Raw genomic sequence first — 23,299 nt, forward strand, 5'->3', positions numbered from 1 at the left:
CCTGGCTAAGACGGTGAAACTCCGTCTCTACTAAAAATACAAAATTAGCCGAGCATGGTTGCAGGCGCCTGTAGTCCCAGCTACTTGGGAGGCTGAGGCAGGAGAATGGCATGAACCCGGGAGGCAGAGCTTACAGTGAGCAGAGATGGCACCACTGCACTCCAGCCTGGGCGACAGAGCGATACTCCGTCTCAAAAAAAAACACACACAAAAGACTACACATACCAAGTGTTGGGGAGGACGTGGGGTAACTAGAACCCAGTGCTGGTGAGGTGTGCAAAGCACTTTGGAAAAGCTTGGCAGTGTCTGGACATGTTAAACGTACACCACCAAATCACCTAACCATTCCACTCTAGGTATTTACCCCAGGGAAGTGGAAGCAGATGTTGGCCGAGTGCAGTGGTTCACACCTATAATCCCAGCACTTTGGGAGACTGAGGCAGGAGGATCATTTAAGCCCAGGAGTTCAAGCTCAGTCTGGGCAACTGTCTCCATTAAATTGTTGATAAAAAGAAAGCAGATGTCCCCACAAAGACTGGCACACAAATGTTGACAGCACCTTATTTTTTTGTAACATCTTTTCACAACATAGCATCTTCATTTGTGATTACACCAAGTGGAAACAGCCCAAACGTCCGTCAATAGGTGAATGAACAAATTGTAAAATGCCCATGCATTGGATTTTTAAAAAAATGAAACTGATAAATGCTACAACAATCTCAAAGTAATTTTACTGAGTGAAATAAGCCAGACTAAAAATAATACATACTGTAAAAAGAATATATACTGGCCGGAAGCGGTGGCTCACATCTGTAATCCCAGCACTCTGGGAGGCTGAGGCGGGCAGACTGCCTGAGCTCAGGAGTTTGAGACCAGCCTGGGCAAAAGAGTGAAGTCCAGTCTCTACTAAAAACACAAAAAAATTGGCCGGGCGTGGCAGCGTGCGACTGTAGTCCCAGCTACTTGGGAGGCTGAGGCAGGAGAATCGCTTGAACCTGGGAGGCGGAGGTTGCAGTGAGCTGAGATCACGCCACTGCACTCCAGCCTGGGAAACAGAGCAAGATTACATCTCAAAAAAAAAAAAAAAAAAAGAATACATACTGTATGATTCCATGTACATAAAATTTTAGAAAATGCAAGTGATTCTACAGTGACAAAGAGCAGAGCAGTGGTGGCCTGGAAGAAAGGGGAGCCAGAGGGACCCCAAGTAGCAGGAAGAACCCTCAGAGGGTGGACTTCTCACTCTCGTTTGCGATGATGGCTTCATAGTGGATTCATATGCCAAAACTTATCGCCCGTTCATTATAACTCAATAAAACTGCTTCAAATTGGAAGGTAGAATAACATAAGCCTGCTTACTTTTTATTTTGCCAAGTAAGAATATCCTTTAGAAACTACCAGCTCTTTTCTAACACGGAAAGACAGGACATTTTAAAACGTAAAAGGTACAATGGTCAAAATTTTATACAGAAAAAGCAGTTGCTAACCTTACACACACGAAAACTTTCCCAAGAAAGGGCAGTTGCTAACCTTACACACATGAAAACTGCACTGCCCTTATTTTTTCCACGTTGCTGATAACATGATTGCAGACTGTCATCTTCTGAGACTGGTAGGAATGCCCCGAAGGCCGACCAGACCTGAAGGAAGCTCTCCGGGTTCGTCTCCATGTCCGACCTGGCAGTTCCTCCTGGAAGGGCAGCACCAGGGATGGCCATGTGCACCGTGGGACCCAGACATCACTTCCCTCCCCTCCTGGAAGTCAAGAAATCACAAGAAGAATGTAGCCCAAAAGGTTCCTGAAGCACTCCTATGCAGCTGAAGAAGGGAACTGCCTTGTTTCCACAAGAGTTGCTCACCCCCACGCCACAGTATCTGTGGTTTGCTGCTGGGACAAGTTCCATAGGTCAACATTAAAAACTCTTCACTGGGATTCCTCCAGGCTAAAGTCCACTGAGCTAAAGCGGAAATCAAATATGAGCTCTCAAGAAGACCACGATGTAGACTGGAATCCTTCTGATATTGCGCCAGAATGTTAACAAAAGCCAAGACGGAAACTTTGGGTAAAATGACAGTGGAGTGTGCTCCTCCTCACGTGTGGCTGATTTGGTGGGAAGAAGGGCTGAGCAGGGGACAGGCCTGCTCTTAACCCCACCTCCCCATGCAACTGGGGCTCCAGGCATGGCCCCAAGCCCCATGTGTCAGACAGGCCCCACCAAGCATACCCAGAAAATAAGTACGAACTTTACCATTCAAGAAACCAAGCACACACATGAATCCAGGGCTGTGTCCTGTGCCACAAAGACCCTCGGGCGTGCTTGTGGGGACACCCCAGCCTGTACACCCAAGCTGTGTGCACACACACCCTACCCTGCCCATGGCCACCATTCAGCCACCTTTGGCTGGAGGCACACGCTCACAGTGCACAGCCTACCCTCAGCAGGACGCGCCAGGGAGGCGGCCCATGCAGGCTGTGTATGGGGGCTGGGGGTTACTGGGGCAGGGAATTCCAGGGTCTCTGTCCCTGTGCATGGCCTAAAGGGAGAGGCACAAGTTTTAGGGAGATACCACTTCTTGACACCTCAGATTCCTCACCCTGTAGGGAGAGTCACACTGAAAAAAGGGCCCAGGGCAGGGGTCCTACATGTCCCATCTACGGGAATGTTAACATATGAAAGGTCTGGGGGCTTCGGGGAGCACCCCAGCATATCCACACCTAGAGCCTCAGCCTCGCAGCCAGCGAATGCAGCTGCCTCTTCCCTGGCTCAGAGATCCTTCTTTCTTGTCAGCAATCGCTATCCCACCCCAAGCCCCAGTCTCCATCTCACTGGACTTTAGACCAGGACTCCCGCAACTGTGCCCTGCCCCTTTAGACTGGAAATTCCATTTAGGTTGCCTCCTGGACTCTCTCTCAGGACCCTGCTTCCAACACTCACGTAGTCAAAGGGGACAATGTCCCCCCTCCCAGCCTCGGAGCTGCTCTGGGCCCCAACTGCCAGGAAGCAAGACTGAACACTGCAATGTTTAAGTCACACTGAGCTGAAGCAGCCCAGTTCTTCCTCTATAAAGTGAGCTGACTGCGGAGAAACTGCACCCTGGCATCGAGTCATGTTTCACAATAACTCCAGAGGAGGAGCTCTGCTTCTGACATGAAGTGTGGCAAGCCTTAGAAGGAAACAGAGCTACAAAGTTACCCAATGCAAATATTTAAAGAACAGGCTGCTTTTGGTGCCAGGAGGAGGGCAGCTCGCAAACCTCCAGTCAGAATAAAGGTTCTGCTTGGTTGGGACTGAGTCAGGATCACAAATGCTATTTCATTGCACCCTCTGTCCACTGAGGAAACAAGGTTTTTTAAAGCAACTTTTCAGGAAGTTACTCTGTCCATTGGGCAGGACCTTAAAAGTTACAACAAGACAGCAAGTGTCTGGTGTAGAAAAACCAGAGAGCATACACATCTACTCAGTCAAGAACTACATATGCATTTCAAATGCCATCCACGCGGCAGTTATTTGGAAATAAGGATGGGATCACGCAATTTTGCCAACAATAAATATACAGACTTGGTGACTTCAAGTGCCTAGAATGTCCACCAGACAGAGGCCTTACAGCATGTTCCCCCCACGTTTTCCTCCTTGAGCAAGGCAATTTGATCGCTAAAATAAACAGTGGCCAGGCACGGTGACCCACACCTGTAATCCCTGTGCTCTGGGAAGCCGGGGCAGGAGGATCACTTGAAGCCAGGAGTTCAAGACCAGCCTGAGCAACACAATGAGACCTGCCCCCTTCCCTGGTCTCCAGAAAAATTTAAAAATTAGCCAGGTATGAGGCCAGGCGCGGTGGCTCACGTCTGTAATCCCAGCACTTCTGGGAGGCCAAGATGGGTGGATCACAAGGTCAGGAGTTCAAGACTAGCCTGGCCAAGATGCTGAAACCCCGTCTCTACTAAAAATACAAAACTTAGCTGGGCATGGTGGCGCATGCCTGTAATCCCAGTTACTTGGGAGGCTGAGGCAGGAGAATCATTTGAACCTGGGGGGCAGAGGCTGCAGTGAGCTGAGGTCAAGCCACTGCACTCCAGCCTGGCGACACAGCCAGACTCCATCTCAAAAAAAAAAAAAAAAAAAAAAAAAAAAATTGGCCAGGTATGACGGCACACACTTATAGTTTGGGAGGCCGAGGCAAGAGGATCGTTAAACCCTGGAGTTGGAGGCTGCAGTGGGCCACAACCACACCACTGCACTCCAGCCTGGGTGACAGAGTGAGGCCCTGTCTCAATCGGGGGAAAAAAAAAAAAAAAGCAGAGAATAGAGACGGTCCGGGCCAAAATGGACAGACTGAATTTGTTGTTGGTATTTCTGATGGTGTCCTCAGGCCTGGCTTACTGAGTTCTATAGCCTCAAGCTGCATGCTGATCAAAACCACACATCACATTTCCTAGGTATGAGGCCTAGGCCCAGCTTTCTCACTTGCAAAACCAAGTTGTCATGAGACTAAGTGTAATCATGCAAGGAAAAATAGGACACCTGGCACAAAATGAGCCTCAAGAAACATTAAATTTTTTAAAAATCATTCTGATAATGATTGTGAAGTCAGAAACCAGTTCAGGGAAGTGCAGGCTAGAAGGGGGCTGGGAGGTTGGCAACAAGCAGAGCCCCAGGCAGGGGGTGATAAGGCCTGGACCCTCCTGCGCACTGAGGCTGGCCTGCCCTCCACACCGGCTGAGGGTGTTTAATCATGCTCTGCCTCCTGCGACCAGAATGTAAGATCATGGACTATGTTGTTCCTGTTGTAACTCCATTGCCTAGAACCATGCCTAGCACATGGCAGGCGTTTAAATATTTGCTGAATACGTGAATGGGGATTTGGCCAGCTGCGGTGGCTCACGCCTGTAATCCCAGCACTTTGGGAGGGAGAGGCGGGCGGATCACAAGGTCAGGAGATTGAGACCATCCTGGCTAATATGGTAAAACCCCGTTTTTACAAAAAATAGAAAAAATTGGCCGGGTGTAGTGGCACGCACCTGTAGTCCCACCTACCGAGAGGCCGAGGCAGGAGAATCGCTTGAACCCAGGAGGCAGAGGTTGTGGTGAGCCAAGATGGTGCCACTGCACTCCAGCCTGGGCGACAGCGAGACTCCATCTCAAAAAACAAACAAATAAAAATGAATGGGGATTTATGAATACAATGGAATTGCATGCAAAAATGTCTGAGTCCATTTCTAGGGGGAAAGAATCTATTTGCATGAAATTCTGACGTAAATATAAGATCCAAATACAAGTTACCAAAAAATAGCCAGGTATGGTGGCACATGACTGTGGTCCCAGCTATTACCTCACTCGGCAGGCAGAGTGAGGCAGGAGAATCACCTGAACCCACGAGGCGGAGGATGCAGTGAGCTGAGATCACACCACTGCACTCCAGCCTGGGCGACAGGGCAAGACTCTGTCTCAAAAAACAAACAAACAAAAATACAGGTGAAGAAACATTGCTGAGTTCCACCCATGTGTCTCAGAACACCAATGACCACCATTAGGTGAGCAGGGCAGTAAAATTACAGAGCAAAATCTAACAGGCCAGAGCTTTCCTGGAAGAGGTTTCTCAGGAGCCAGTCCCAAACATATCCAAGGACAGCCACCAGCCTTCAAGTCTGATGTTTGGATTTCAGAATTAACTTTGAAACTAGAGCCAATCCCAGGTTAAGGAGGGAGCAGAAGGAAGTACAGCAAGTTGATGAATAAAAACAGAAAGTCTTTGGTACCATGACAGTGAGACACATCAGTGCTCCCGGAGAACCTGGGGACCCAGCAAAATTCCTTCAGGGACCGTGGATATAGGAACCTTCTTTGCTGCTGCAGGGATTTCAGATATTCTCCCAGTCTGAATCTGGTTTGGATTCTGGGCTCCCAACCTTGCTTCCAGTTTGTAACTCAGCCCAGCCACACCAGCCTCCATCTCCCCAACATGCCCTGACGCATGACTCACACAGATGCCAGACAGACAGAAGGGCAGACACCAAAACACAGAGCAAGAAAAGGGCAACAATAAACTTTTTCTGAACTCAAGCCTTTTAAAGATCAACAAGGTTGCTAGATTCCTAAATAACAGTATTTTTCACATTCAATGATTTAGAAAATCCAGAAGACAAAAAGCTACCGTAAATTCAAGTTTTAAAGTAAACTGGTATTTTGTTAACCATAATCACAGTATCCTTTATATATAGTAATGACACAAACAGGAGGAAGGAGGACAGGGTCCCTGGTTAGCGCCCCACCCTCAAGCCTGGACCCAAGGCCCTAAAAGACAACAGGCATTCCTGTTTTCACACCCAAATGTTGCCTTTCGGCCCACCATGCCCCCTGTCATCCTGTGCCCATACAAACCCCAAATCCCAGACCCCAGGAGCAGAAGAGTAGCAGAAGAGAGAAGTGAGGTAGTCAAGAGGAGTTCAGCTGGGGGCAGCTGGAGAGGAGAGCGGCTGCAGAATGGCCAAACCCCAGGAAAAGGTCACTTTCCCACTCCATCCCATCTCCAGCTCCCCATACTGCTGAGAGCCACCTCCATCACTCAATAAAATCCCGCATTCACCATCCTTCAAGTCCAAGTGACCTGATTCTTCCTGGACGCCGGACAATTCAGGATGCTGAACCCAAAAAGGCTGTCACACTGACTCTTAAGCCGTTTAACACTTAAGCCATCCCTGGACAGGAGGGCTAAATGAGCACTGTAACAACCCTAGACACTGCTGTGACACTGGAGCCCAAAAGTGCTCGCCTTGGCTCCTGCACTTGCTCACCTGCATGCTCCCCCTCACGTGAGGGGTTTGAGCAAACCAGCCACATTCCTGTCCCAAGTACTTCGAAGGGGTCCAGGAACTCTCCCATTTCAGTAACATATAAATGCTTTATGTGTGTGTGTATGTGTGTGTATGGAGACATTAAAAAAATCTATCTACAGACCAGGCACAGTGGCTCACGCCTGTAATCCCAGCACTTTGGGTGGCCGAGGCGGGCAGGTCATCTGAGGTCGTGAGTTCAAGACCAGCCTGACCAAGATGGAGAAACCCTGTCTCTACTAAAAATACAAAATTAGCCCAGCGTGGTGGTACATGCCTGTAATGCCAGCTACTTGGGAGGCTGAGGGAAGAGAAACGCTCGAATCTGGGAGGCAGAGGTTGCGGTGAGACAAGATCATGCCATTGCACTCCAGCCTGGGCAACAAGAGTGAAACTCCGTCTCAAAAAAAAAAAAAAATTCTGTCTACAAACTATGCCTGGTGGGCACAGCACTGATGGAGCAGTCCCCTGGCAGTCACTCCCTAATTTGCTGGGGAGCCAGGGCCAATGTGGGGGACACCCAGGGCCACTGTGGGGGACCCCAGTGCTTTGAAGAGAGAACCCTGAGGTAGACCCAGATCTGAAGATATATTAAGATTCTCTGAGCCTAATTCCTCAACTGTAAAGTGGGAATCAAAGAGTCCCAAGGCAAGATGGTTGGCAGGCTCAGAGGCACCAATGGCTGTGCTACAGTGGAGCTCTCTAAGGGCAATGCCAACCCAAGTGCAGGGCACACGTTCATGCATCCCATCTGCACAACAATCCTACCATGATCCCCATTTCAAAGGTGACGTAAGTATCACAACCAATCTCAGAGCTGGGATTCAAGCCCAGGCAACCTGGCTGCGGAGCTCCTTACTAGTAACAGCTCACCGCAGGCACTTGTAGCCCCACTGGACTGCGCTGGTTCAAGACCAAAACACAGCAGAGGCTTGTCCCTGTACCTCTGCTCCAGACAGAGGCCCTCCTATGGGGAAAAGCAACCCAGGTTCCAGGTCAGGGCCCCAAAAGCCAGATATCTTGGACAGCAGGATGCACAGGGAGTGGGGAACAAGGCTTTGCAGCCTTTGTGGGGGCTGGTAATTTGCCAACTCTACCCCAAGGAGAGAACTCCCCTCTCCCACCCGGTACCCCCCACAAGTTCCCAGTGGACTGAGTGTCTCCACCTCCACCAAGCAAACTGCTAACCTGACGCTTTCAGAGAGTCTGGAGGATTGGAGGAGGTTTCTCTCGCTACTCACCTCTTTATTTACTAGTAACAGCTCATGTTATGTTAAACTATTTCTAAATTTCGTGAACCTGCAAGTTCCTAGTAGAGGCAACAGAGAGAAAAGCATGGGTCAAAAATAGCAATTCTGGAAATGAGCGTACACCCAAAAAACCTCAAGGAAGGTGACTTGTCTGAGCTGTAAGGGGAGGTGATGAGGCAGCCCCAACTCCCACATCAGCAACTTCAGACTCACATTTGCAAGACTAAGAAGAAAAGAAATACATCGAAAAGGAGGCCACGCCTATAATCCCAGCACTTTGGGAGGCCGAGGCAGGCGGATTACAAGGTCAGGAGATGGAGACCATCCTGGCTAACACGGTGAAACTCCGTCTCTACTAAAAATACAAAAAAACTAGCCGGGCGAGGTGGCGGGCGCCTGTAGTCCCAGCTACTCAGGAGGCTGAGGCAGGAGAATGGCGTGAACCCGGGAGGCGGAGCTTGCAGTGAGCCGAGATCGCGCCACTGCACTCCAGCCTGGGAGACAAAGCGAGACTCCGTCAAAAAAAAAGAAAAGAAAAGGAAATACAAGAAGCATTAAAGAAAATAACAAAGGATAAGACTGGAATTGATTATACCAACCCTTTCACTCAGTCTTCATAAAAAGAGACATACTATGTGGCATCGCAGTGATCCAATCACATTAACTTTCTTCCCATGACTTACAGGTGGTCAGGAGTACCCCTCTGGCACACTGGAAGGCCCTGCTTTTGCAGGACTCTCAGGCAAGGCCCAGCTCTGAGCCCCAACAAGCAGCCCCAGGCCTAAGAAGCAGAAGGAACTTGAAGGGAGAGCACGAGCAGCCCTTGCGCCCCGTCCAACCTCGAATAAAGCTTAGGCCAAAGGCTTAATAAGGAATTGCGTCTTGTGTTACCAAAAATCCGGTCTCGAAATAAATCAGCCCTATCAGTGCATGCCATGCCATGCCATGCCACACCACCCACCCAAGTCTAGGGCAGCTGAGCAGGGATTTCTCAGGGAAATAAAATGGGAAGCTCCAAACGACAAAGGGGAGCTAAGAACATATGGCTCTGGACCTGGGAATAACCACCAGCTTGGCTGAAAAACTCTAAGGACGACCTGGGGCTTCCATCCAGCCCCTGCCAGAACCTTCACCACACACACAACCAACAGTTCAGCCAGTTGTCAAGGCAACGGCAACCTAGACATGTTTAGGCATCTGCAGAAACCAGGGCAAAGTACAATTTCCACACTTGTGACAGAAATACAGCCCCCGGAGCATCAAGCAAAGCATTACTCTAAAATTTTGTTTTACTGACAGAAGCAGAAGGGCTGGGAGGGGAAGCAGGAAGCTGGGCAGCGCCTGGCAGAGCCAGTGCAGTCAGACGAGCCCTGGAGTGTGGGCACAAAAACCTGTCTGTGCTTGGGAAGCAAGACACTTGTATGCCTGCGCTGTTTCTGACTGTTTCCTCTTATTTCTACCTTCCTGTGTAGTCAAGTCTCTTCATTCTGTTACGAACATCAGCTTTTCTTAGCTGGGATAAGAGGAACCAAGAAGAGCAAGCTTTTGCCCACAGTAAGGCAAGAGAACTAAAAGGGGAACAGCCCCTGGGGGGAGAGGGTGGACATGGTGGAGGCATCGCAGGAATTCAAGGGAGGGGACCCAGGGGTTAGCACTGAGGTCGGCTGGCCCGGCCACTACTCCCCACCTGGAGCCCCTCTCTGTCCCTGCGAAGCACCTTGTCCTTTGCAGATCCTGGCAAATGAGCCACCAGGAAAACAGGACACTGCTCAGTCTGAAAGTGAATACCTAAGGGATAGTGGAGGATAGGAAAATCAGTCCATGGGGAGGGGACATGGTAACAAGTTCCACAGAAGACCAGAATAGAAAAACAGGCCGGGCGCGGTGGCTCAAGCCTGTAATCCCAGCACTTTGGGAGGCCGAGACGGGCGGATCACGAGGTCAGGAGATCGAGACCATCCTGGCTAACACGGTGAAACCCCGTCTCTACTAAAAAAAAATACAAAAAACTAGCCGGGCGAGGTGGCGGGCGCCTGTAGTCCCAGCTACTTGGGAGGCTGAGGCAGGAGAATGGCGTGAACCCAGGAGGCGGAGCTTGCAGTGAGCTGAGATCCGGCCACTGCACTCCAGCCCAGGCGACAGAGCAAGACTCCGTCTCAAAAAAAAAAAAAAAAAAAAAAAAAAAAAAAAAAAAAAGAAAAGAAAAACAAACAAGCAAACGAGGCAAGTAAGCACCAGTGCTATGAACTTCCCATGTTGCCTTTGAGATGCTTGTCTCTGGAGATGAACAGAGCCAGGAACACCCATGAGAGCAGCATCTAGAAGCTAGAGACAACTCCAAAGGCCCACAAGACCCCCAAGGCTGCCTGGCAGAAGAACCCTGCAGTCTTTCCAATATGCATTCCCTAAGTGAGGAAAAGAAAGCTAGAGAAGGTCTGTGAGATACCTACCACGCTGGCTGCGCTGATGGAGGAAGGCGACCATAAGCACGCACCACCTTGGGAATGTGGAACGTTAGCTCCAGGGATTAATAATCAAGTAGTAAGGATTTTCTAAAACATCGTTCCTTGCTCATCAAAGTAAAGCAACCAATTCAACTAAAATGATATCCAGAAACTTAGGAAGGAAATGTGACTCATTTAAGAAATCCTCACAGAACTTTCTTATCTCACAGATACTTGGAAGTTCTAAAGGCCAAGGCAAGCGCTGTAGAGAGAAAGAATCTCCACTTTTCACCCAAAAAATCAGAAAATAAACTTACAAGCAGCAAGACAGGCTTTCAAAACACTCTTAATGTGTTGATACCCTTTAATACATGGATGAAACTATAAACTGCAAATTCATCTACATTAGCAAAAAAGTGGAAATAACCTAAAATGTCCAGCACTAGGGAATGTTTTAATCTCATTATATCAACAGGATAATATAACCATTAATCATCTTTTTGAAGATGATGGTAAAACATAGAAAATACTTAAGAAAATATTTAAGTGAATCTGAATAATACAATCATAGCAATGTCAGTTATTGAAAAGAAAACAGTGAGGTCAGTTCAAGCTTCAGATCTCTCCCATCTACAAACTGGAAGGCATTCAGCTAGGCACCCGATCTCACTACCTACAGCTTCCTCACGTTCAAACGAACAACCTCAAAGCGTTGCCCTGAGGAAGGACAGCGACAACGCACCTCTCTTGCCTCTTCTGAAGCTTCGTACAAAGTCAGCAGGGAATAGGTTACTCGATCAAGATACATAAAAACCACTTCGTGTGTGGAAGGTAAACTACAAAGAGAGTTTCCTATTTAGAACATTGTTTTCTATGTTGAACCTTCAATTTTTAAAAGATTTAAAGGAAGCAAAAAAGAAGTCATTCGACACAAAAGTGATGATTATCCCAAGCATAAAGACAAATATCGGCCGGGCGTGGTGGCTCACGCTTGTAATCCCAGCACTTTGGGAGGCCGAGGCAGGCAGATCACGAGGTCAGGAGATGGAGACCATCCTGGCTAACACGTGAAACCCCGTCTCTACTAAAAATATAAAAAATTTTTCTGGCGTGGTGGTGGGCACCCATAGTCCCAGCTACTCGGGAAGCTGAGGCAGGAGAATGGCATGACCCTGGGAGGCGGAGCTTGCAGTGAGCCAAGATCGTGCTACTGCACTCCAGCCTGGGCGACAGAGTGAGACTCTGACTCAAAAAAAAAAAAAAACCACAAATATCTGCTCTAATATACCTGAGTAAATGCTCTTATGTGATATCACAATGTTGACAAAATGTGAAGACCTTTCACAATTTTATAAAGTGCCATGCTCTGAAGAAACGCAATTTCTTCTCCCTTGTCTATCTGCTCTTTAACAGCATAAGATGCCTTTTAGAATGCATCTGCCAAAGGTGAGGCACTCCTAAGCCAGGGCCTCTGGAATCTTCCTCCTGTCCCACATGGGATGCATCATGGTGTGGGTGCACCAGCGAGTCACCCGTGGCCTTGACCGCACACCAGCAGCTCTCCCTTTCCTGCTCTTATCTCCCTGCTGTGTAAATGGCTGTAAAGTTTCAGATTATCTTAACCAAGTTAGTTACAGACATAAATCCCATTTTAAGCAAAAGACACACATAATCTGCCTCACGTCTATGTTTCTCAGAGGTGGAGGAGAAAGACTTATTATCTTTTAAAGATGTTCACATCTGAGAGCGATTCACAGCTTACTTATTCCAGCCAGACAGAGGAGGTGAAATGAGTGTGGACTTCAGTAGGCAGAGCACCAGCTCTGATGGTGGTGACCCTCTGAAGGCCACTTAATCTCTCTGAGCTTAGGTTTACTGATGCACCAAGTGGAGAGAACACCATCTTGTTGCAAGAATTAAATGGGCAGGAATGTAAAGCTTCTTGAATGGTCCCTCAGAAAACTTAAGAACACGGGGGCCTGTGCAGACAGCCCCTCACCACTGACTCTACACCCCCCACGCATATCCTCCTTGGTGGCACATGCCCAGACTCCTTATCTGATGACACATTTGCAGGAGTAAAGGTCGCAATTGCTTAATTAAAGCATCACCACGTGCGAGCTAAGTGGCGAGCAGGCAGCCAGTTCTAGCCAATCAGACAGCTACAGAACCCACTAATAGCAGGCTTGGAGGTCTGCACGGGGCGCACTGCCTGCTCTGTGGTTCCTCTGAAGACCACAATTCACGATCTTGGCACGCTCAGTTGGCGACAACATAATTTAATATAATGAAAGACAAATGCAGTTTAAAATATGAAAATGTTCACAAAGTACGGTTTGGGTATCACTTTACAATAAGAAGATTTCATTTAAACTTCAAAATACTAGCCACAGTTGATCCTATCTAAAGACCACCCTGCAGGTCCAGGCAGAGGCCCCGTCACAGGCCTCCCTGGAAGCTCTGGGCTTGGGCTCAGAGACCCATATGGGGTCTTGGCTGGTGGCCTCAGGCAAAACCACTGACCCCTTCAGCTCTACCTCTCTTTCTCCTCTGAACAATGAATAGGGAACCAAAACAAGGCTGTTCTGAAAACAAAATGAGAGCTATGGAAAGCTTATTGGTAAAATGCAAATTCCTAGACAACCAAGTTCTTTTTATTTATACTTTTTTTAATTACAAAGTTATTACTTAAGCATTAATCTAAAAGTAAAAGGGCAATGGTACAGTTTGGAAAACAAGGAGAAACTTCCCATAATTCTAAAACCTTAACTATCACTGCTGCACGTTATCTTCACACAATTTCACATAGGTGAGCAGTGCTCACAGCTTTATCATCTGCTTTCTAAGTCCTATTTCTCATCACTTAGGGATAAGCTATCATCACCAGTACTCCCTTCCAGTCCTGAGTCACTACGTGTAGTGTAGTCAAGCAACATCCCTTGATCCCAGGGTCAGGCTTTCTAGAACCATCCCATTAAACTCAGGCAGAGAATCACCAACCCAGAAGAGAGCAAGGCCTCTGCATGGCAGGGCTGCCCTCAAAACCCAGGGAGGATATGACCATCACCAGGCCCTCACCCCAACACACGGGCCAGGTGCCAACAGTAGCTTACAAAAGGTGGTGAGAAGAAGACAGGCCCTGTAAGTGCCAGGATACGAGGGGAGTCCATGCAGGGCAGGAGGCTTCACCCACACCAATAATCCACACACACACCCGTGATCCCGAGTCACCAAGGAAAGGTCCAAAAAGTTTTGGAAGGATTTTTAAATAGAACTGGATAAAATCACTTGGGGCACTTTAAAGGTATAGTTTGCTGGCAAATTCACTTAAGTAGAGCGACAGAGTGACTGCAGGAGCAGTGACCAGGTACACATGCTGGGCTCCTGGGGTCCGTCACCTCATGCTGCCCTGCCAAAATCCTATGAGGCAAGGAGCTCAGTATCCTGGCGCAAAGGACTGCATGTATGGATCCTCCCAAAATTCGTATGTTGAAATTCTGCCCCTCAGTTTGATGGCATTAGGAAGTAGGGCCTTTGGAAGCTAATTAGGCAGGGCCCTCATGAATGGGATTAGTGTTCTTACAACTTTTTTTTTCTAGTTTTTGTTGAGATGGGGTCTCACTATGTTACCCAGGCTGGCCATGAACTCCTGGCATCAAGTGATCCTCCTGCCTCAGCCTCCAAAAGTGTTGGGATTACAGGCATGAGCCACTGCACCCGGCCACTCGTGCCTTTATAAAAAGTACCCAGAGCTCTCTCGCCTTCTTTCTGCCATGTGAGGCTATAAGAAGTCAGCAATCCGCAACATGAAAAAGGATCCTCCTCAGAACCCAACCATGCTGTACTCTGATCTCAGCCTTGCAGCCTGTTGAACCATAAGGAAGAAATTTCTGCTGTTGACAAGCCACCGCATCTTAATTACAGCAGCCCCGACTGACTACGACACTCAAGTTTTGGAGACATTGAAGCATTTGGCCAAAAGCCACACAGTCACCTAGTGATGGAGCTCGAACCCACACCCAAGGGCTGTATGACTCCAAAACCATGTTCCTAACCTCCAATACCTTAATGCAAAATTACCTTTCTTCTGCAGGAACTAACAGTGAAAGTGACATACTAACCTCAAGGATCTGTAAGCATAAACCATACGGAAAGAGAAACAGCCAGGCACGGTGGCTCATGCCTGAAATCCCAGCACTTTGGGAGGCTAAGGCAGGCGGGCCATTTGAGGTCACGAGTTTGAGACCAGCCTGGCCAACATGGTAAAACCCCATCTCTGCAAAAAATACAAAAATGGCTGGGCATGATGGTGCATGCCTATAATCCCAGCTACTTGGGAGACTGAGGCAGGAGAATCGCTGGAACCCGGGAGGTGGAGGTTGCAGTGAGCCGAGATCGCACCACTGCACTCCAGCCTGGGCAACAAGAGCAAAACTCCGCCTCAAAATTTAAGAAAAAAAAAAGAGAAGCAGAACCCACACAGTTACTGCATTCCCAACCAAACACATAAATGCAGTTTAAGAGAATGAGTCAAGGCTGAGGCCATTCCCACTCGAAAAGCCCCTCTCATTGGAGTGGAGCCACTGCTTCCTAGGAACACAGATGGCAATCCTTGAGACTCCCAGGGACAGAGGTGGCCTTTGTGAAATTGAGTAACCTGAATTGCCCCTGCCCCATCTGCATCCCTGGACTTCTCAACTGACCTCTTGCTTCTCCGAAGATCTTCATCCCGGTATTTTAAATACCCAGAAACTGCTCCCCAGTGAACTGTCCTCCAGGAGAATATAAGGCAGGTCACAACCTGAAGCCTTCTCTGCCCCCACCCTCTCACACACACCCCTTGTTCTTTTTTTTTTTTTTTTTGAGACAGTCTCGCCTGTCGCCCAGGCTGGAATGCAATGGCACTATCTTGGCTCACTGCAATCTCTGCTTCCCAGGTTCAAGCAATTCTTCCGCCTCAGCCTCCCAAGTACCTGGGATCACAGTCACAAACCACCACACCCAGCTAATTTTTGTACTTTTAGTAGAGACAGGGTTTTGCTATGTTGGCCAGGCTGGTCTCCAACTCCTGGCCTCAAGTGATCCACCCACCCCAGCTTCCCAAAGTGTTGGGATTACAGGTGTGAGCCCTCTCTCTCAGCCACTGCTTGTTCTTCAGAGCTCTGCAGCTCTGCCCAGAATGGTCCTTCCCATCGGCCCCACCTGGACAGCACCTGTGNTTTTTTGAGACAGTCTCGCCTGTCGCCCAGGCTGGAATGCAATGGCACTATCTTGGCTCACTGCAATCTCTGCTTCCCAGGTTCAAGCAATTCTTCCGCCTCAGCCTCCCAAGTACCTGGGATCACAGTCACAAACCACCACACCCAGCTAATTTTGTACTTTTAGTAGAGACAGGGTTTTGCTATGTTGGCCAGGCTGGTCTCCAACTCCTGGCCTCAAGTGATCCACCCACCCCAGCTTCCCAAAGTGTTGGGATTACAGGTGTGAGCCCTCTCTCTCAGCCACTGCTTGTTCTTCAGAGCTCTGCAGCTCTGCCCAGAATGGTCCTTCCCATCGGCCCCACCTGGACAGCACCTGTGGCTCTGGCACAATACCTCCCAAGTCACCTCCCTGAAGGTCAGCTCTCTGCAGTGTCCTGAGGACAGTGAGACCCGCCCTCCTGTCATGCAGTACTTTGTACACACTCCTATCTGGTACTGCCACAATGAACAGAGATAGTTTCCAGGCCTGCTGCCTATACTGAGCTGCCTTTACAGAGCAGCCACCATCTTTACCTCAAGATTCCAGAGCTGCAGGCAGAGCCGGGGCACCAGACACGCAGTGGCCAGGACCACTCCCTCTGACCCACCCCGCCCGCTGCCTTCCACCCACAGATGCTCCCTCCACAGGAGCCACTGAGATATCCTCCAAACACTCTCAGTCCAGGGAGTGAAATGAAAATAAAAAGCAGGTACTTCCATGGGCAGCTTAATGGAGTGCCCCAGCTGACTGCAACTCTATCAATAGTCACATCACACAGGACCTAACAGGAAGACAGGTGGATTCGCCACACACACTCCACACTGAGTGATGCCCACTGTGTGCAGTACTGTCAGCTCCCACGTCTGAGTATTCAAAACATCTTTCAGAAATAGACCAGAAGTATTATTTTAAAAAATAAAAATAGAAACATCTTTATTATGATTATTTTCATCAGAAATAAGCCACCTAACACCTGTGAAGTTCTAAAGTTCAGTGGTCTTTTTTTTTTGAGACGGAGTCTCGCTCTGTCGCCCAGGCGGGAGTGCAGCAGCACAATCTCGGCTCACTGCAACCTCCGCCTCCTGGATTCAAGCCATTCTCCTGCCTCAGCCTCCCAAGCAGCTGGGACTACAGGCGCCCGCCCCCACGACCAGCTAGTTTTTGTATTTTTAGTAGGGATGGGGTTTCACAATATTGGCCAGGCTGGTCTCAAACTCCTGACCTTGTGATCCGCCCACCTTGGCTTCCCAAAGTGCTGGAATTACAGGCGTGAGTCACCACGCCCGGCCTAAGTTCAGTGTTCTTTTACATATATGAGCTCTTTATACAGCTGAGAATGTGTACTCTTTCAATAAACCGAAAAAATTAGTCCATAAAATGTTAGGAGTCTAGCCAGAAGGCCACAAGAAGCCACTGTTGGAAAGTCCTGGCCACTGGCACAATCCACACCCAACTTTCAAACCCACCCAGCGGCTCTGGGCCCAGGGAGGAGCCTCCTAGACTGCAGAAAGCATCTCATCTGTGAGGACATATTTGGATAGGACAAGTCAGACATTTGGAATTTTTACTTAACATTTATTTCACAACTATCTCAAGTGCTAAGCAACCGAGAAGTAGTCATTTTAATGTACTCTTTCATCAATAAGCATTAAATAAGTCTGCTCAAAACACTCAAGCCCTACAAACTGTCCCTATGAAAAATGTGGCAAGAAAAAACAACAAAAACAAATGAGTAGCCTTTTCACATACAGAAAGGTGTTTAGTGATCCAAACTCAGAGAGAAAAACAGTCCTTTCGGCAGATGAACAAATAGTTTCCTCTGTGAGTGACACATTCTGGGATATTTGAACTGCCAAATATAACTCATAATGACAACCACCAAGGAAGCAAAGCCTAATGGAAAAGCCCCAGGATGGCAACCAGGAGCCCCAGTTCTGGTCCCAGGACGGCCTCTGGCTGTGTGCTCCATCAACGTGCTGACCAAGCCTGGCCCACTTTCTTCATCACAGGAAGGAATATTGCCACCCATACCACTCCGAAATGTTTTGAGAACCAAAGAATGAGAGGCGGAAGTGCACCTTCTACAAATCCAAGTCAGCATTATTATTAGCTCAAAGATGACCCGGAAAAGAGGATTACAGAATATCACAGGTGAGAGGGAGCTCAGCGATGGAATGATTCAGTTCTTAACCTGGGTTCAGGCCTATGAAGCTGTCCCCACTTCGTGGGAAGGGGTCACAGTTGCTATCAGATTTGCAAAAGGTAAAAGTCCTCTAAGTTCTTCCATTTACAAATGTGAGAACTGAGACCCGGAGTTCTGTGTGGATTGTCCCAGACCTCAGGGTTGGTCAGGAAAAGGCTGGACAAGAGCCCAAGGCTCCCAGTCTCCATCCATGCTCCTCCCCCTCTGTTATCCCACATTCTTGGGAGGAAAAATAATCATATAAATTTTATCTGGCCACAGAATACATTCTATAAACCACCACACACGCACTTTCCAAAGGTACAGCAAAATCTCTAGCCTTATGTATCGTTTTTAAGGCTTCTTGAGAGATCTTTGATAACTGAAACATCATTTTATTATTTCTTTTCTTTTTCTCTTTTTTTTTGAGACAGAGTCTTGGTCTGCCTTCCAGGCTGGAGTGCAGTGGCGCAATCTCGGCTCACTGCAGCCTCTGCCTCCTGGGTTCTAGTGATTCTCCTGCCTCAGCCTCCCGAGTAGCTGGGATTATAGGCGCCCGCCACCATGCCCGACTATTTTTGTATTTTTAGCAGAGACGGGGTTTCACCATATTGGCCAAGCTGGTCTCGAACTCCTGACCTCAAGTGATCCTCCCGCCTCAGCCTCCCACGGTGCTGGGATTACAGGCATGAGAACTGCGCCCAGCCCCATTTTATTATTTCTATATTCTCATCTCTGTCTAGTTCAGTGCCTGAAGTCAAGAAACATGCAAATGATTTTTTAAGGATTGAAAATAGGCCGGGTGTGGTAGCTCACACCTGTAATCCTAGCACTCTGGGAACCCGAGATGGGAGGATCACTTGAGGCCAGGGGTTTGAGACCAGCCTGGCAAAGATGGCAAAAATCCCATCTCTATTTTAAAATACACATATATATATTTATTTATTTATTTATTTATTTTTTTTTTAACTGAAAATTAAAAAGACCAGCCAGACACGGTGGCTCACGCCTGTAATCCCAGCACTTTGGGAGGCTGAGGCAGGTGGATTACAAAGGTCAGGAGATCGAGACCATCTTGGCTAACACGGTGAAACCCTGTCTCTACTAAAAATACCAGAAATTAGCCAGGCATGGTGGTGGGCGCCTGTAGTTCCAGCTACCTGGGAGGCTGAGGCAGGAGAATGGCGTGAACCCAGGAGGTGGAGCTTGCAGCGAGCCCAGATCAGGTCACTGCACTCTAGCCTGGGTGACAAAGCAAGTCTCCATCTCAAAAAAAAAAAAGAAAAGAAAAGAAAAAAGACCTTATTCTAGGAAACAAGAAAGACTCTATGATGCTTTAAGTTTTATTAAGCAAACAGATGAACATGCAATTATGAGAATAAACACGGCCGGGCGCGGTGGCTCAAGCCTGTAATCCCAGCACTTTGGGAGGCCGAGACGGGTGGATCATGAGGTCAGGAGATCGAGACCATGCTGGCTAATACGGTGAAACCCCGTCTCTACTAAAAAATACAAAAAACTAGCCGGGCGACGAGGCGGGTGCCTGTAGTCCCAGCTACTCGGGAGGCTGAGACAGGAGAATGGCGTGAACCCGGGAGGCGGAGCTTGCAGTGAGCTGAGAGCCGGCCACTGCACTCCAGCCTGGGCAGCAGAGCAAGACTCCGTCTCAAAAAAAAAAAAAAAAAAAGAGAAAAAACACAATTCAATAGGTAGCTTAAGGAAAGATGGTTTTTAATTGTTTTATGTGTGTTTTTCATCAAAATGTCAAAACTTGTGCTCTTTGGTGGCCACTGTCCCTCAAGTAGTTACCCTTGGAACTGCAGAGATACCAAAAAATGATGCATTGTGCAGAATAATTTGAGAATTCTTTGAAGCCTGTCTCCAGCCCACAGACAGAGCATACTCATCTGAATACCAAAATTCTGCAGAAATTCCTACAAAACTAACCCAAGAACCACCACTGGGACGCATCTGGAGTCTATCTGGGGCAAGGACGAATGATACTTTCTGGTATATGAGGGATCAGTGCCCTGGCCATAAGGAAAGACTCTACCTGTGGAATGCAAACTGACTTCGTAACTAAGGCATTGCTGCACTGCCCTCAGGTATGCAACTACCATTCCAAACAACCTAACTGGAAAAAAACTAAGCCAGCACTATCGTTCACATGAATGTGGTCATTAATCGCATAATCTGCAGGGTGACCTCCACAAAGCTGCCATTATAATTTGATGGAAGATAAAGCAGGCCCGAGTCAGCTGGGAGGTTCAGATGAAGGTGGTCAGAGAGCATCTGGTAAATGGCACTGCAAACTCTAAACATAAGGTGCCATCACTATTATTAAATAAACCTTTCGATCTGGTTGACATTCCACAACATCTGGAATCATCCACTGATAACCCCTTCAGAATCAGGAAGCCAGAGCATGGCGCCCTTAACACAGCACGGACTTTCAAGGTGTAAAGAAACAAAAGGCAAGGACATTTGTGCGAGGCCAAGGTGGGCAGATCACTTGAGGTCAGGAGTTCCAGATCAGCCTGGCCAACATGGTGAAACCCCATCTCTATTAAAAATACGAAAACTAGCCAGGCAAGGTGGCAGGCACCTGTAATCCCAGCTACTGAGGAGGCTGAGGCAGAGGAATCGTTTGAACCCGGAAGGCGGAGACTCTGTCTCAAAAAAAAAAGAAAAAAAAAAAAAGCAAGGACAAATGCCCTTCTGCTCCCACTCCAGAAATGCCTGGCCATCAGAGATGTGGATGGATACCCAGGATTAGGGAAAAGTCAATGTGATCTCCCCGCAGAATGCTATGTTGGAAACCCAGATATTATTTTTTTTTTTATATATGCATACTTTTAGATTATTTATTTTTAGACAGAGTCTCTGTCACCCAGGCTAGAGTGCAGTGGCGTGATCTCGGCTCACTGCAACTTCCATCTTCCGGGTTCAAGCAATTATCATGCCACAGCCTCCCAAGTAGCTGAGATTACACATGTGCACCACCACGCCAGATTAATTTTTTTTTTTTTTTGAGACAGAGTTTTGCTCTTGTTGCCTAGGCTGGAGTGCAACAGCCCGATCTCGGCTCACCACAACCTCCGCCTCCTGGTTTCAAGCAATTCTCCTTCCTCAGCCTCCCGAGTAGCTGGGATTACAGGTGTGAGCACCACCACGCCCGGCTAATTCTGTATTTTTAGTAGACATGGGGTTTCTCCATGTTGGTCAGGCTGGTCTCGAACTCCTGACCTCAGGTGATCCGCCCACCTCGGCCTCCCAAAGTGCTGGGATTACAGGCGTGAGGCACCACGCCCAGCCTTAATTTTTGTATCTTTAGTAGAGACGGGGTTTCACCAGGTTGGCCAGGCTGGTCTCTAAGTTCTGACCTCAGGTAATCTGCCTGCCTCGGCCTTCCAAAGTGCTGGGATCCCAGGCGTGAGCCACCCCACCCAGCCTAGATTATTTAAATATCACATCACAACTTCATATACATTTGAGATTAAAAGTAATAAAGTTCCAAGTCCCAAAGCAACACGAGCTAAGGATACCATTTCCATTCAAACGAGTTGTTGTTATTCTCCCAAAAAGTGGATAAAGAGTGCGGACCTAATCACCCGTCTACTTCTCTGTGTTGTTACTTTCCCAAGTAATAAATATCATCAGCCTAATGGCCACTTTCTTTAAAGCTTTAAGACTATTGTCAAAAGAAAAACACACCACATACCACAGAAATGTTTTTGATGTAGTGGCCTCATATCTCAACCAACATAACCTCACCAAGGAGGCTGCCAAACTCTAGAATTAAGTTTAGGTCCACACAAGTGAAAAGTTTTCCAGGTGAATCAAGAGAGATCCAAGTTGCACTGGCACAGCTTCAATGTCTCTTTGAAGAGGCTGCATGCAGGCCAGCTCATGAATCAAGTGGAATGACAACATCTTGGGCAAGAACAGGAGGGCTGGCATTCAACACTGCCCACCTGGTCAGCTCCCTTGCCCTGGGCTCCAACCTGGCAATCCCAGGAGGGTTAAAGCAGAACTTCAGCACATGGGAATAACTGCAGAGGGAGGCACCGAAAAGGTGAGAAGGAAGAAGGTGTGAGCTCACCATCTGCAGCTGAGGTTCAAACTCTTTGAGCTAGTCTCTTGCTTTTCATCAAGACAGCAAGGCAGTATTTGGTAAACAATAAACAGCCCTGGAGACTCTGAGCAGCCTACTCCCTTAACCACAAAAACACGGGACAGGCAGGGGTAAAACGAGAAGACAGGATCCAGGAATCGTGCACGCACCCAGTCAAAGGCCACCTTCCCTCAGCCACCCAAGCTGAGAGTGGCATCCCCAGGTCCTGTTAAACCTCAAAGTTGCAGCCGTGTGGGCCCCAAGGCAATAGCACAGCTTGCTCCTCTGACCAACCAACTCCTTCTAAAAAGAAAATCGACTTTCTCTGATGGAGCCGAAATCCACTGAATCAACGAAATTCAACAGCAGCAGCAATCACTACCTCTCCAATCGCGGACCTCTCAGGATGCCTGGTCAGGCTTGAAAGCCCTAGAGGAGTAAGGGAGTTCGGATTTCTGATTCAGTGAGTCTGGGGAAACTCCGACGAGGGTCACAAGGGCAAACCTCCCCAGCCTCTCCTGCTTGGCCCCAGCTCTAGGACGTGCTGCGGTAAGGGCTTTGCTCCCCCCGCCCTCCCCAGACACACACACACACACACACACACACACAGAGCCGGGACAGGGAGGGTGGGAAGGAAGGAAATGGAGGCCGCTCATCAAAGCGCCCCAAATCAGCGCATCCGCGTGTCCTGCGTCGGCCGCAAGACCACCCCAGGACCAAGCCCTGCCCTCTCACCGGAGCGTCCCAGCCACGCCTCCCCTCCAGCGCTGCTCCGGCAGCCTCGCCTAACCTCTGCACGCCTCGGATTCCCAGCTTCCTCCCAAAGCGCGTCCCTCCAAAAGTCGCCCTAGCGCCTTCTGCAGCTGTCTACACCTCCCCCACTCCATTAGCAGCCCTTAACCCCCGACGGCCTGCTCCTGCACTTCTCTCTCCGGCAGGCCCCGGACCCCGGAAAACTGCCCCGCTCCCACAGCGCCGCCCCCACGGGCCCCCGCCCCTTCCCGGAGCCGAACCCACTCGCCCTCCCCAAGATGTCTTCTCCGGGCGCCCCCTGGGCCCCGAGCACTCGCCCCCTCCCACGGAGACAGGAAGTTCCGCGCGGCCCGACCCGCTTCCCTCAGGGCGCGGAGCTCGGCGCGGCGGCCCTAAAAGGGCGCGGGCCCGGCCGCCGACCAGCGCCCCCGCGTCCCGCCCGCGGCGCCCCAACCGTCGCGGCGACCCCTCACCTCGGCGGCC

General features: G+C 48.9%; 1 protein-coding gene across 1 annotated transcript in view; it reads right to left on the reverse strand.

Annotated features, from left to right (window-relative positions):
• The window catches only part of PACSIN2 (protein kinase C and casein kinase substrate in neurons 2), a 150,766-nt gene that overhangs the window by 126,945 nt on the left and 522 nt on the right, over positions 1 to 23,299 (reverse strand). The gene's annotated exons all lie outside the window — the stretch shown is intronic.

The sequence above is a fragment of the Rhinopithecus bieti genome, unplaced genomic scaffold (genome assembly GCF_001698545.2).
Source record: "Rhinopithecus bieti isolate Rb0 unplaced genomic scaffold, ASM169854v2 scaffold_33210, whole genome shotgun sequence".
Taxonomy (NCBI): Eukaryota; Metazoa; Chordata; class Mammalia; order Primates; family Cercopithecidae; genus Rhinopithecus; species Rhinopithecus bieti.